General features: G+C 31.8%; 1 long non-coding RNA gene across 2 annotated transcripts; it reads right to left on the bottom strand.

The window, feature by feature from the left end:
• Nucleotides 1–7826: 7826 nt before the first annotated feature.
• LOC122581557 lies at nucleotides 7827–11736 on the bottom strand. Of its 2 annotated transcripts, XR_006321018.1 has the most exons (3): nucleotides 11365–11736; nucleotides 9880–10422; nucleotides 7827–9300 (listed from the first exon to the last, which is right to left on the bottom strand). It is a non-coding gene; the product is annotated as an uncharacterized LOC122581557 (long non-coding RNA). The 2 variants fall into 2 exon arrangements; XR_006321017.1 differs by having other exon boundaries at nucleotides 7827–10422.
• Nucleotides 11737–13231: the final 1495 nt, after the last annotated feature.

Below are 13231 nucleotides of genomic sequence, written 5' to 3'. Positions count from 1 at the left end.
CAAAACACGGGTAACAATCAAAGAATACCCATCCAACCCGATTTCGATGACCCTAATCTTCATAATAACCCGAAGTTTATTCAATTACTTGGTACAATGAACATTGGATCACCCATGAATCCGCCAAGACAAAGAACACCGTGGGTTCGACAAGATAATTTAGGGTTTGCATCTTCTCCGTCGCGTTTCGGTCAAACACCCGGCGCCATGTTTAGTAAAATATATATATTTTCAGTTATATACATATATATATATATATATTTTAGTATATATATATATATATATATATATATATTTCGGTTATATATATATGGTTTTATGTCTTTTTTTTTGTTTTTAAGATTCACAAAGGATGATTAATACACCGCCGTGTACGGGAACCTTTTACGAAGATGTGGAGGCGGTTCAAGAGACACAACCCGAAGGTAGTGTTTCTTCTCCGCAAAAAGAAAAATGAAAACATCGGAGGAGAGATAACATAGAGGAGCCGAAGAAAAACTCCTCTCAAATTACTTGGACTGAAGCAGAAAGCTTGGCGTTATGTTGAGCTTGGGTTGATGTTTCCGAGGACCCCAAATGCGGTATAAAATCATCACTTTTAGTAATATATATATATATATATAAATATTCATATATGTATATACTTTTTATATAAAAACCGTGTATATATAAATATAAATACCGTATATATATATTTAAACCGTGTGTATATATATATTTGTTTTGTTTTTTGTAGCAAATTATGAAAAGGCTCGGACTTTTTGGTTCAAGGTTCAAGAAGGATATCATAAAACCTTGAATAGATCGACGTATCGAGGCATTGAATCGTTACAGGGGAAGTGGCGGAAAATTCGGACTAGCGTCACCAAGTTTAATGGTATTATAACTCGGCTTAGTGGTTCGGGTTATCAAAGTGGTACAAGCCAAGAGGATTTGATTAGTAATGTTGTTAGCTAGTATAATACTCAATACCCGAATTTTAATTTTTTAAAAGAATGGCAGTGTTTGAGGAGAAGTTCGAAGTGGGAGGTTATTGAGACTTGGGAGGCGATGAATAGTCAGGGTGAGCCAAGTTCAAAAAGGTCTAAGATAACATCGGAAAGTTCGGGTCAATAAAGTGTGGGGTCATCTGCGAGGGTTGCATTCGACCTTAATGATACTGATGAGGAGTAACCGCAACCTCAACTGTCTAGATTGAGTCGTTCGGTGGCGAGAGATATGACTAAAAAAGCCGAACGTGCGGGGGCTCACGGAAAGGGAAGGCGGCGGCGGTGGATGAGGAGGCGTATAACATAGCGGTGGAGATGCGGAATTTGCAAGAATTGGGCAAGCAACGCCAAGAAATCGAACTTCAGAAGCTTCGACTCAAGTCCAAAAAAATCCGAAACAAAGATATGACTTTATTGGCTAGGGACTTGTCTCATCTCGATCCGGTTGACCGAGCTATTCTGGAGGAGGAAAAGGCTCGAATTCGCGTCGAATATGAATTTTAGTAGTATGTTTTATTGTCTCCTTTTAGTTCTTACATTTTTATTAAGTATTTTTAGTTTAAATTTGTATTGTATTTTTATTTAAATTAACTTTTATTTACAAAGTTTAAACTTAATTATATATATAAATAATATATATAATATAATAAATACATATAACAATTACTTTTTTAAAAAAAAAGGGGGGGGGGGTTGGGAATGCCTTGGAGGCATTACTCCACCCCAAATGAATGAGGGGAATGTTTTTTATGATTAGTAGTGGACAAATGTCAACCAAAGTAGATAATCAATACCAATTATGGGTAATGAACTATTATAGAGTAAATTGGAGGTAATGGTATTCAATACCCCTTATTTTCCAACAATATAATCTTTTCTCTCTTTACAACCATCAATTTCTTTTCTTTTTTTCTCATCCTTCATTAATGAAAAAACATCATCACATTATGCATCAAAACAAGGTGGATTATTTTAATTAAAGATTCGAATATCACTCAAAGATATATCTGTTATTGTTATTATAAAAAAAGAAAAACATATGAAATACATATGTCACTATAGTGACATCATCAGAGTAACAAAAAGAAGGATTGCTTTCTTTGAGGGTAAAAAAAAAATATGACTGTAAAAGAATGGGGTAAGCAACTCTTATGACACATCCATTCCCTCAATTGCTATTGCTGTAAAAGAATGTTGTCTGACTTTTTCTTTTTAGAGTTTATGGGTTCTTGCAATATATTGTTGTCTGGCATTCGATAAGCACACAGTTGCTATGAATTAGATAAATATTATAAGATGATTATTCAACCCTCTTATGATATAATACATTTGATGATTACGCATGAGATAGTTTGAGGTGATGCATTTGCTTTTTTTTTTAATAGTATATTTATAATAACCAAGCAATACCAATGTCAATTATAATCATTCCTTTGTACAAACCAAACATCACTAATGGAATGATAATATACCTTGGTATTTGATTGCATTCCCTTTCCTATTTTCTTTCTCATTCCCCTGTTAGAACCAGAAGCACCTTTAGATATCTTGAACTTATTAACTCCTTGTGCATAAAAAGGATGGAAGGGTATAACGTTATCTCTAATCTCCAATAAACATATATAAAAATGTTTGTATAGTTGAAAGTAAATTAAACAATTTTAAAGATTTGTAAGAATATGACGTGACAGTTAAAAGATGACGCCAAAAAATCTTTTAGCATTAAAAATGCTAAAAGATTTAAAATGTGCTAAAAAGTAAGATGTTTTATATAAGATTATAGATAATTAGAGGAGCTACCTATGTTTAATTTGATTTGGTGGGTAATAAAAGACATATTTAGTAGGGAATGTAAAATAGGCAGTGTCATGAAACTCGGCTGATACAGCCGATATAGTCGAGTCGGATAGTGTATCGGTCGACTGACGATATGAGTTTGTCATTCTAGGTTTGAAAATTGGTCAGAGTTCCAGACTCAAGTCAACTTGGTCAAGACTCGACTATATCGGTCAAGACTTCACTGTATCGGACCGGGTTAACCAAAGTCAAACTTTTTTTTTTTTAAAGCTTTTATCAATATATTTTAGTTGAAAATTTATGTTATGTTTAAGTTTGAAGTTTTATATATATTTTTAATTTTTTTCTTACATAATTTCAAAAACTATTATTTTATACATAAAAACCCCACTATTCACCGATTCGATTCCGATCCGATTTTTAAAAGATCCCGACTCTCCCTCGTTGATCCAATCTTGATTCCCGAGTTCTGCAACCTTGGATATAGGTAAACAAAATAACATCTTTAATCTTTTATAAACAACTCGCACATATCATATATTCATTTGAGTCCTAATACCCGTACGATGTACGGTAGCTATATAGATTGTATCATAAAGAAATTCGTATATGCTTTAAACATGATTTGTGAGTATAAAATAAATTGTTGTTAAAGTAAATCGATGATCGAAGTTAAACTATAATAAAGAGTAATGACAAATACAATGTATATGTTTAATTAGAATTTTAGATTTACCTTAAAATTTTAGTACCAAATTAAAATCAAAAATTGTAAGCATAGTGGATAATGACTAATTGTCATGGGATTTCGGATCGTAAACTCAAAATTTTGAAGACATATTATAATTAATATAAGTAGTAAGTGTTGAATGATTGAGAAAAAAAAGAGAGACAATTTATTAATGAGAAAACGATCAATCAAATAAGGTTATAATGTATTTTGTATTAATAAGCCAATAGTTAGAATTTAAATCTAAGTCTAATAAGGAAATTGAATATATATATATATATATATATATACAACTTAAAAAGCCAATTTAACAAAATAAATAAATTAAAAGGACACGTGTCGATCAAAGATTACACAACATGTCGTTTTAAGAACATGTCAATTCTGTTTTAGTTTATTGGTAGATTCTTATAACAAACATCATATCATTAATTGAAAAGTTGAGAATGTACTTAAAAGTTTGAAAATTTTAAAACAAACATCATATCTATACTTCTATACTATCTTATAAAGCATTTTGTCCTTTTTAAAAATCTCAATTCATGATTTGAAGTACCTAAAATACCCCTCTTCTTTATTCACCAATTTAAACATTCTAAGCTAATATACCTGTAATACCCTTAAATATCAATCACTCATTTTTTTTCTCTCTAATCAAATCTCAACCACTAATTTTTTTTTTCTCTACCCCATAAATCATTTTATTCATCCAATTCATTCAAAATCTTTTATCTCAAAAATCGTATATCGATAAATTATAAAAATTGTATTGGTGTTCTTAAAATATCATGCTCTTTCATTAGAGATGTCATTTGATATACTTTCGACGAATTTTTAAATACGAGGGCGGAACCCGTACGGATAAAGTATTTGACTATCACACTCTATGACTTATCATCTCCTATGACCTATCACCCCTACCATCTCACCGTTGCAATATGCGGACACTTTCCCTCGTTCTTTATAACACAGTATAGAAATTCCTGAAACCACCTAACAATCTAACATACAACCTATAAACTGCCCAAAAGTAAAGATTAACAATTAAAAAAGGATTTTTGTTCTGCAGTCAAAAAGCAAGTTTATGTTTACATGAATGAATTATTAATTTTAGAATTATAATAACTCATGTGCAAGAAAGTCGAACATAAATGGACAAATTGGAAAAAGAAGGATGTTATATTGGCCACGCTTTCTAGTCTGTTCCACTGTGTCTATGTTCTCGGCGTCGCCTTTACGTTTGGAAAAAGGCCATCACAAGTCCACCGCCACGACTCACATCATTATGTTTTCACATTGTTATTATTTTTTTATATTATAAAAGGATTAATATGTTTTATATGTTTTTTTTAAAGATTATTTGTGTAATATTAGTGTAAACGTTTTTTATATTCTTCATTCTTTATCTATTCTTTTTTAATAATAATAATTGTATAAAGTGATTATATTTTCATTTCTAATTTACTTTTAACAATTAATTATAATTGTTATATATTGCTGTTCAAAAATAAAAAAATAAAATAATTGTTATATATCATGTTCGCGTACGACTATTTATTATATGTTATATTAATATATGATTTTCGTCTTTTCGACAATGTATTAGAAGTTTTATTTGAAAGAGAGAAATTAAGGATTAAGAAAGACAAGATATTATCCTTTATGCTTGAGATCGAGTTGAGACAAACAAAACAAGCAATCGTAGTTGCAAACAATGAAAGCTTTCTTCTTTATGAATGATGATTGTTTTTTTTTTTTTACCTGTGATTTAAACGAGGGGTGACTCAAGTTGTTTGAAGACCTAAAACGAACCATTAAAATGGGGGGTTTTAATGCCAATACAAACGAAATTCCATACTAATTTGCTAAGAAAATATACATACGATGTATGTTATTTTTTATTTTTATCCGGTTGAAAATATTACTGTGATTAACTAGTTCATAACAAATTAATATACGTTAGCCTACTAAGGCTACTAATAATGGGTCAACAAATAATGGGCCAACCAAAATCTGGGCCAACAAATACATGGGATGCAATGCATGGTGTCAAAACTGAATTGAATATAATTTTGTATATGCAAATTATTAATTAGAGCCAGAGGCATAGAGGCCAGAGCTATGATTTTGGTTTCCAGTTCTCACCCATGAGGCCATGACAAATAATCTTAATTTCTTTGTAAAACTGTATGATTTCCATTTAATTATAAAAATTGTAAAATTAATTAATTACTAATCTATTAAGTTGAGAAGGTAAGCCAGAACGCAACGCATATAGACACTATCACGGCCGATACCGATTACCAGAGCCGGCTCAAAGGTATCAATGGACCAAGCCATTGCTTTGGCCCCAAAGTTAAAAGCCCCCAAAGTTAAAAGCCCCCATATTTTGATTATTATCTATTGACTATTGGGCATTGACAAATGTAAACAGGAACGACGGCATAAAAGAAAATAAGGGGACGCAGACATGCAGAGAGAGAAAAAAGAAGAAAAAAAAAGGCTCCTTGAAAATTGAACCTATCGATTTTCTCGAATCTCTTTCAACCAATCTAGTGAAATCGAAGACTTCATCAAGCATCATTCTCCAACAACAGCCCACCAGCAGCAGAATAGGCTAAGACAGTAGCAACTAGCAGCAGGTACCCCGTACCCTTTTTTTCATTATATGTTTATTTTAGTTTGTATGCTAATAAACTACTAGACACTTTCTGATACATTATTTAGAATGGGGGATATGTAGAAATGTACTAGTTGGACAAATATTTTATTTAGCAAATCACTGAGACTGTTTGGACCCTACTTCATATATAGTGTTTTCGGTACAGCATCATGTCCGATAGTGTTGCTGTTTTTACAAAATGCAACGATAATTGGTGTAATATAGAGTACCAACATTATATCTCACTTTTAAGATATAATTATATATGTATTAGAAGCATGCTTTAGAAGCATTGCATTTATGCATTAAAATTTACATTTTGGATAAAGGAAATTATTAATCCTTCTAATAAAATAGCCTAAAAATGCTCTTAATTATTGGATTATAACATGTGAAAAAATCAGGGGGTAAGATTAGAAAAAAGAATAAATGGATACCACATGCCATCCTCTTAAAGTGTTAGGAGGATTTTTATGCTATTTTGTTAGAAGAATTAGTCATTTTCTTTTAGATAAATATGTAATTATGTCTTAAACAAGATATATATGTAAATTTTTCTTGATTGCATCTTCATACTTAGTTATACTTTCTCATCACTCAATCACTCATATTATTGTCACGTTATGTTTGTCTACAATTTATAGCAACAATTAAATTTTGGCATTTTGCATTAGTAACTTTATTTTTTGAGAAAAAAAATTAGGTGGATTAACATTAACGGCACCTTGTGTGAAATTTAGTTCTAGAAAATCATATGTAAGTTAACTTACACATGATTTTTCCATGGGTCTGTCGCTTAAAAGTCTTAGTGTTTTTAAAAAAAAATCTTGTATATCGTAATAGATGATGATGGTGGTGTGTAAGTTACGAAAATCAATAGTCCTTTTTTGGATTTTTTTAGTTGGTCTCAAATTATCTTTCCTATATATACATATATATATATATTTTAATATTTTCTATTTTTGTTTAATAATTTTAGAGAGTGATATTCTCATACCATTACCATTCACAACTAAATACTTCATTCGGTATGGTTAAACAATTTGTTAGGAATCTAGATTTTATTTATTTATTTATATGTATGTACATGTTATAGAAATTATTATTTTTTCTAGCAAAATGATAAAATAAAAAAACATAAATCAACTTTTTTTTTTTTTAAACATCAATAAAAAAAACATATACTTAATGCATTTTATACAGTTATTAATTTAAGATGACTAAGAGTCAATGATAACTAGTCTAACATGTCAGATGTATCCAGATTTTATCCAAGGTCTTGAGTTTGATCTTTAAGATTGACAAGTCTTGGTGTTTTTTACTCAAAATACTTGTACCGGCATATAATCAATATCTCGTTGTCAAGGGTACGTGTAAGGCTTCACCGTTATATAGTCGCATACCGACTGAATGTTTGAAAGTACTATGACCAAGACTAACCACCTAAATAATTTAAGGCAATCCTCGACAGAAAATAGAATAATTTCATAAGAACAAATAGCTCATAAATAAAAGTGTCAAGTTACATTCTTAAAGTAATGAAATTGACAAGACACCAAACATTCAACCACTACATGACAAACGTACACAAACATAGCTCATCCTTTTATATCGAAAAAACTTATCTAATATGCAAATAAAAACCATATTTAACATAGAATTTAGAGCATTCATTCATTATACGAGTATAATTTCTGTTTATCAAATCCATACATATAAAGTCCTAGTTGACTTCTAAATCCATACGACATCAATGGCTTCTTCTTTCAAGCAACCTCCCTTCATCATCATCTCTATAATCACAATCCACCTCATCCTAACCGCAACCTCGGACGACATCCACGACATCTTACCAGAATTCGGTCTGCCAGTCGGGATCCTCCCGAACGCGGTAGAATCCTACAAACTGTCACCAACAGACGGGTCGTTTACCGTGCAGCTCACGCGCCCTTGCTACGTAAAGTTTGATGATCAAACTGTTTACTACAGTAAAACAATTCAAGGAAAGTTGACTTATGGGTCAATATCTGGTGTGACTGGTATTCAAGCTAAACAGTTGTTTTTATGGTTAAGTGTTACTGGTATGGATTTGGATGTGGATTCGGGTATGATTGAGTTTCATGTTGGTTATTTGTCGAAAAAGTTGCCTGCTGATATGTTTCAAGATGTTCCTGATTGTAAGAGTAAAGCTTGTCAACATGATTATACTTATTCTCAATCAATTTAAGTTTTATTTAAAGGTAAGTATATTATATATATACTCTTTTTTTTTCACTTATAATTTTTGTGCCTGTATCAAAATACAGTAGTTTTTGATTGATAAGTAATTTTTAAAGTTTCGGTTAATAATCATGACATTGTGTGGAGTGGGTCAAATATGCCCCTAACATTATGGATAGAGAACCGATTGTGGGCCGGTTAACAATGTTTTGCAATAGATGTCACAAATTAACATTGGTTTGGTTTTCTTGCTTAAAATTTGGAGTGAAGTACCTTAGGAGTGTTGAAACTTATATGACAGAGTTTTACTACTCAACTGCGATTTTGGAAGATTTTTAATGGTCTTAGTGGTTTTCTTAGGCTAAGGGCCGTTAGTCCAATTATTGTGCACGACAAGCGTGCACCTATTCTTAGGGTGCAGTATGGACTATGGACCCTCTATGATTTGTAAAGTGGCGAGTCCAAGTTGTAGTTAGGATTCTCTGGTTATGGATATATGTATTTAGCGTAAACTTTAGATAGTCATATAGATCCCCGTTCAATCCCTGCTAGTGAACTAGACTGTTGCATAGATTGGTAAAATCAGGTAAATTCTATGCTGGCACATTTTGTGTAAAAATAGGCATCGTTAGTTGTATGAAAATTATAATAAACAACTTGTTTTGGGGCTTTCATGTTAATGGTATGAAAAAGATGACCGGGGTAAAATAAGTTACATTTGATACATCTCTATATGGTTATCGAGCCTATTATGTTTTCGTTCAGACTCAATAAATCTTAACTGGGAGACTGCAACAGTTCATTTATCTTCAACTGATCACATTACCAAACTAAATCAAGTTTTAAAGAATCTGGAGCCAGCAATTCACGATTATGATGATACTCATGGTTGTGGACTGAACCTGAGATGAACAATCTTTGTCTTAGCAATTGGGAATCTTTCTAATTTTAATACTATTTACTCGTATTTTTTGCAGGGTTCTGGGCCAAACTTCATTCTGTGACATATACACTTTAGATGTGAAGTCAATATATCTGCTCCAAAGTATTTTATGATGCAGGTTCTGTAAATGTTCTGTTTTCGTGGTGAATGTCCACAAGCGTGTATTCGAAAAAGTCTTATTGAACGAGTAATAATCTTTGATCACTTTTAAAGTTACTATTAGTGGAATTTATGTTCAATCACAATTGCTATATCATGTCATATACTTTGAGAAAAAAAACATCACCGATTGGTTTATTGACAAGGATCATATTTCCTCACAAGATGTTTTAGATTCGAATTATGTCTTGGGATGGCCAGGTAAATGTTTGAAACTGTCCGGGGCAAAAAAAAACCCGCTAGGCTGTTACATCATAATCAAAAAAATGGCCGGTCATCCCCATGTGACCAAACAGACCAAGAAAATAAATACTTCGAAAAAAGACCCCTTTAATAACCAAGTACAGTTATATAGAAATGCAAACATGTTACTACTTACTAGTTAAGAGTTGAAGGCTCATTATTGGATGATGTTATAGAAACAGACCATAAAATATTGGAAGGGTTGTCCTGTTTAGAAGAGATGAATACAAAGCTTAACAGGACCTAAAACAGCACAAACATATAAACATCATCAATCATATGATAGATTATTAGAGTTAGAAATTTCTAAGCCTTATGTTAATAATTATGTACTAAATAGCTGCTACTAATTAAGACTCTCAACTTATGTTTGAAAGAAAAACCTGAACCATCGATCCCACAGGACCATTTCCGCAACCAACAGGAACCTGTCCTTCCAATGGACATTAGTATCCAACACCAGAAGTTGCTTCATATCATATCATCTACCACACCCATACAGACCTCCATATTTCAACCTCCCATCACGATTTTTGTGGAACGACAATCCTCTCAGATTTCATGGTTGACGTCATATGGACAACATTCATGTCACGACCATATGAAATTTTTTTGGAACAACCCAACATATGTAAGTTTGAACGGCATTGCGAGCAAGCCAGGAAGGGACCTCTTGGTTCTGTCAACGATAGAAGTAGACAATATGTAAAGGACGGGGTATATTTAGATCGAGTGTTACGCCACAAATTGTTGTGCCAAGGAAAAAAGGCATGTAATGAAAATCTCAAAACTTACAAAAAACAATATACAAACTAATAATTAAATGTGCCAACTACGACCCATTTGCATAATAATGGATTGAACAATAAGTACACGCTATGTATGTCTCGAATACGTCAAGTGGGTCATAAAAAGGGTGAACTCATAGCAGCATTGGTCAAAATGGGTCAAACAGATCGATAAGAAGTGGCTCAAACTGTATTTTTAAAGATGTACTCGTAACATTTTAAATCACTTTGGTCAAAAAGCTATGCCAGCCTTATTTTATCTTTCATTGCTTTCTTATTACCCGATGGTCGTCCAATGTGTATTAACCGATTTTTTCAAACATATATTACTTTTAATCACAATTTTATGACTTCTACTGATACCTTCTATATTATTGATACTTTTTATATTTATCATTTAATTGAAAAGTACTATGTAATCTAGATTATAATGTTGTCATACTACCATTTAGGTATGTGATACTACAATAACATATCCAAAAGCTATAATCTCAAAAATAATGGATTGAACAAAGAAAAACAAAAAATCAAAATTGATAATTTGGAATAAAAAATAATAAAACTAATTCGCAACACATATCACATACATAACAAAAACTAGAAATAAGAAAATACAAAAAATCAAAATATGAATTTGACAACACCCGGTTCTTATGCATGTCTCGAAAAAAATGATTTAAAATTCTCATATTTTACACCTCTAAAATTATCGATATATAATGATAATAACACCCCGTGCTTATTTGATAACACTCCCTGGCTTCTATGTGGGAGACTGTTATAAAAAAAGAACGGTGTATACCGAAGCACATATCTATAGCTCTTTACCTTACCTTTTTTCAAGGAGACATACAAATTCGCCTAATTTGATTTTGACAACACTTATGCTTCTTCATGTTTACTCCAACGCAACTTATGTTGTCACGTACTATTAGGTGATTTGCACGGTTTAGTTTAAACGGAGAAAGCAAGATTGAAAAACATTAAACGCAACCGACCAAACCATCTTTAAGATGTAAATCGACCAGATCTAACCCAACCACAAAACAACCAGATCCAAGTAAAATGTACTGTATTTGTGATAGAAGAAATATCGAATAAAAGGGAACAAATATTAGGAATGAAATAAGAACCTGACTTTTATCAAATCATAATACGAGAGAAAATATATGGTTATTTACATGACGGCTATTACTTGACCAAAACTAAATGGGAATATGCTGCAACAAGAGTTGAATGTGTGGTTTATATAGAGAACCATTTAGGGTATTGATAGGGGTTCCAAATTACGAAACTATCCTTCAAGCTGATTTCGAAGGTTCTAGAAAATATTTGCTTGGTCGGTTATTAACTATTTTTTAAATAAAAAAGAAAGGCATCACTTAATAAACAAGAAATTTACTTTATTACTATGTAAAATGAACTTAGATAGGACGATCTAGTCTACAATAATTAAAATGGCCACAAAAACACTTGTGAATTTTTCCCCCGACATTAAGTTGGCATGTGACGAGAAATAAGGGTGTGATAGAACTGGTAAATTTCCAAACCTAATAGTTGATCATGAAATATATTTACATTATCATTAACAGTATCAGTTAGGTCACGTTTATATAATATATTACCACTAACATAACATATAACACTATTATGTTAATTCAAAACAATGACATTTGAATTGAATCACCATAAAATAACGACTTACTATAAGTAGGGGCGATCATGAGAATTAAAGACCTAGTTTAAGTGAGGAAAAAATGCTCTTAATTGTTAACGAATTCAAATATAATAAAATTTATAATAAAAACAAAATCATAGTATTTATAATTTGGCTATTAACTAGTTATTAGAATCAAATATTTTTATACATATAACACATTATACTTATATATATATAACTAGCTTAAGAACCCGGGTGATATCCAAGTAGTATTATGATAACTGAGTAATGTTAAACGTAAACACATGACAACACAAATAACTACGAAATAAGTAGTAATTTAAAATAGAATACGCTAAAAGTTCATTGCAAAAAAAAATGTATATGTATGTGATATGTCGTATTTTAGACCCATTTCCCACAATGAATATAGTTGTTTTAGCATGGTTTATAAGTCGTTTTTGTATACATTTGGTGCGCTTATGGTGTTTGTTAGTGTTTCAGGCTACTGACAGGTGTTTAAGCGTAAATCTGGAAAAAACGACATTATTGAGGTGAAATAAGTGCTAACGGATGATTTCTGGAGTGTTTGGATGAAGATAGCAGAAAGTCAACGAAAGTCAAAGCTGAAAAGTGGGAGTTGCCCCGCAATAGGAAAACAGAGAAGAATCGTTGCCCCGCAACTTATGGAGTTGCCCCGCAGCACCTTCAGCTTTAAATCATTGGACGTCAACAAGTCAACGCGAAGCTAGACCTAGTTGCCCCGCAACTACGTCCGAATCTGGGCAGATTTTTGTAAACTTATAAATAGCTTGCTTAATCATTCCAAAAACCTAACTTTTACATTCCAGCCGATTTTTAGCATCTTTTCAAGGGTTTTTCATCTACAAACATTTTTTGAAGATCGCTAGAACGATTGGAGATTTATTTAGCTATTGTTTATCATTCTCAAACGATTTCAACATTTGGTACAATATGTTTTCATTATTATGAGTAGCTAAATCCTTCATGTCACACCCCACCTTAGGCGGAATCGTAAG

This window comes from Erigeron canadensis, chromosome 9 (assembly GCF_010389155.1).
Source record: "Erigeron canadensis isolate Cc75 chromosome 9, C_canadensis_v1, whole genome shotgun sequence".
In the NCBI taxonomy this organism is placed as follows: domain Eukaryota; kingdom Viridiplantae; phylum Streptophyta; class Magnoliopsida; order Asterales; family Asteraceae; genus Erigeron; species Erigeron canadensis.
This window is presented reverse-complemented; position numbering and strand designations above follow the sequence as displayed.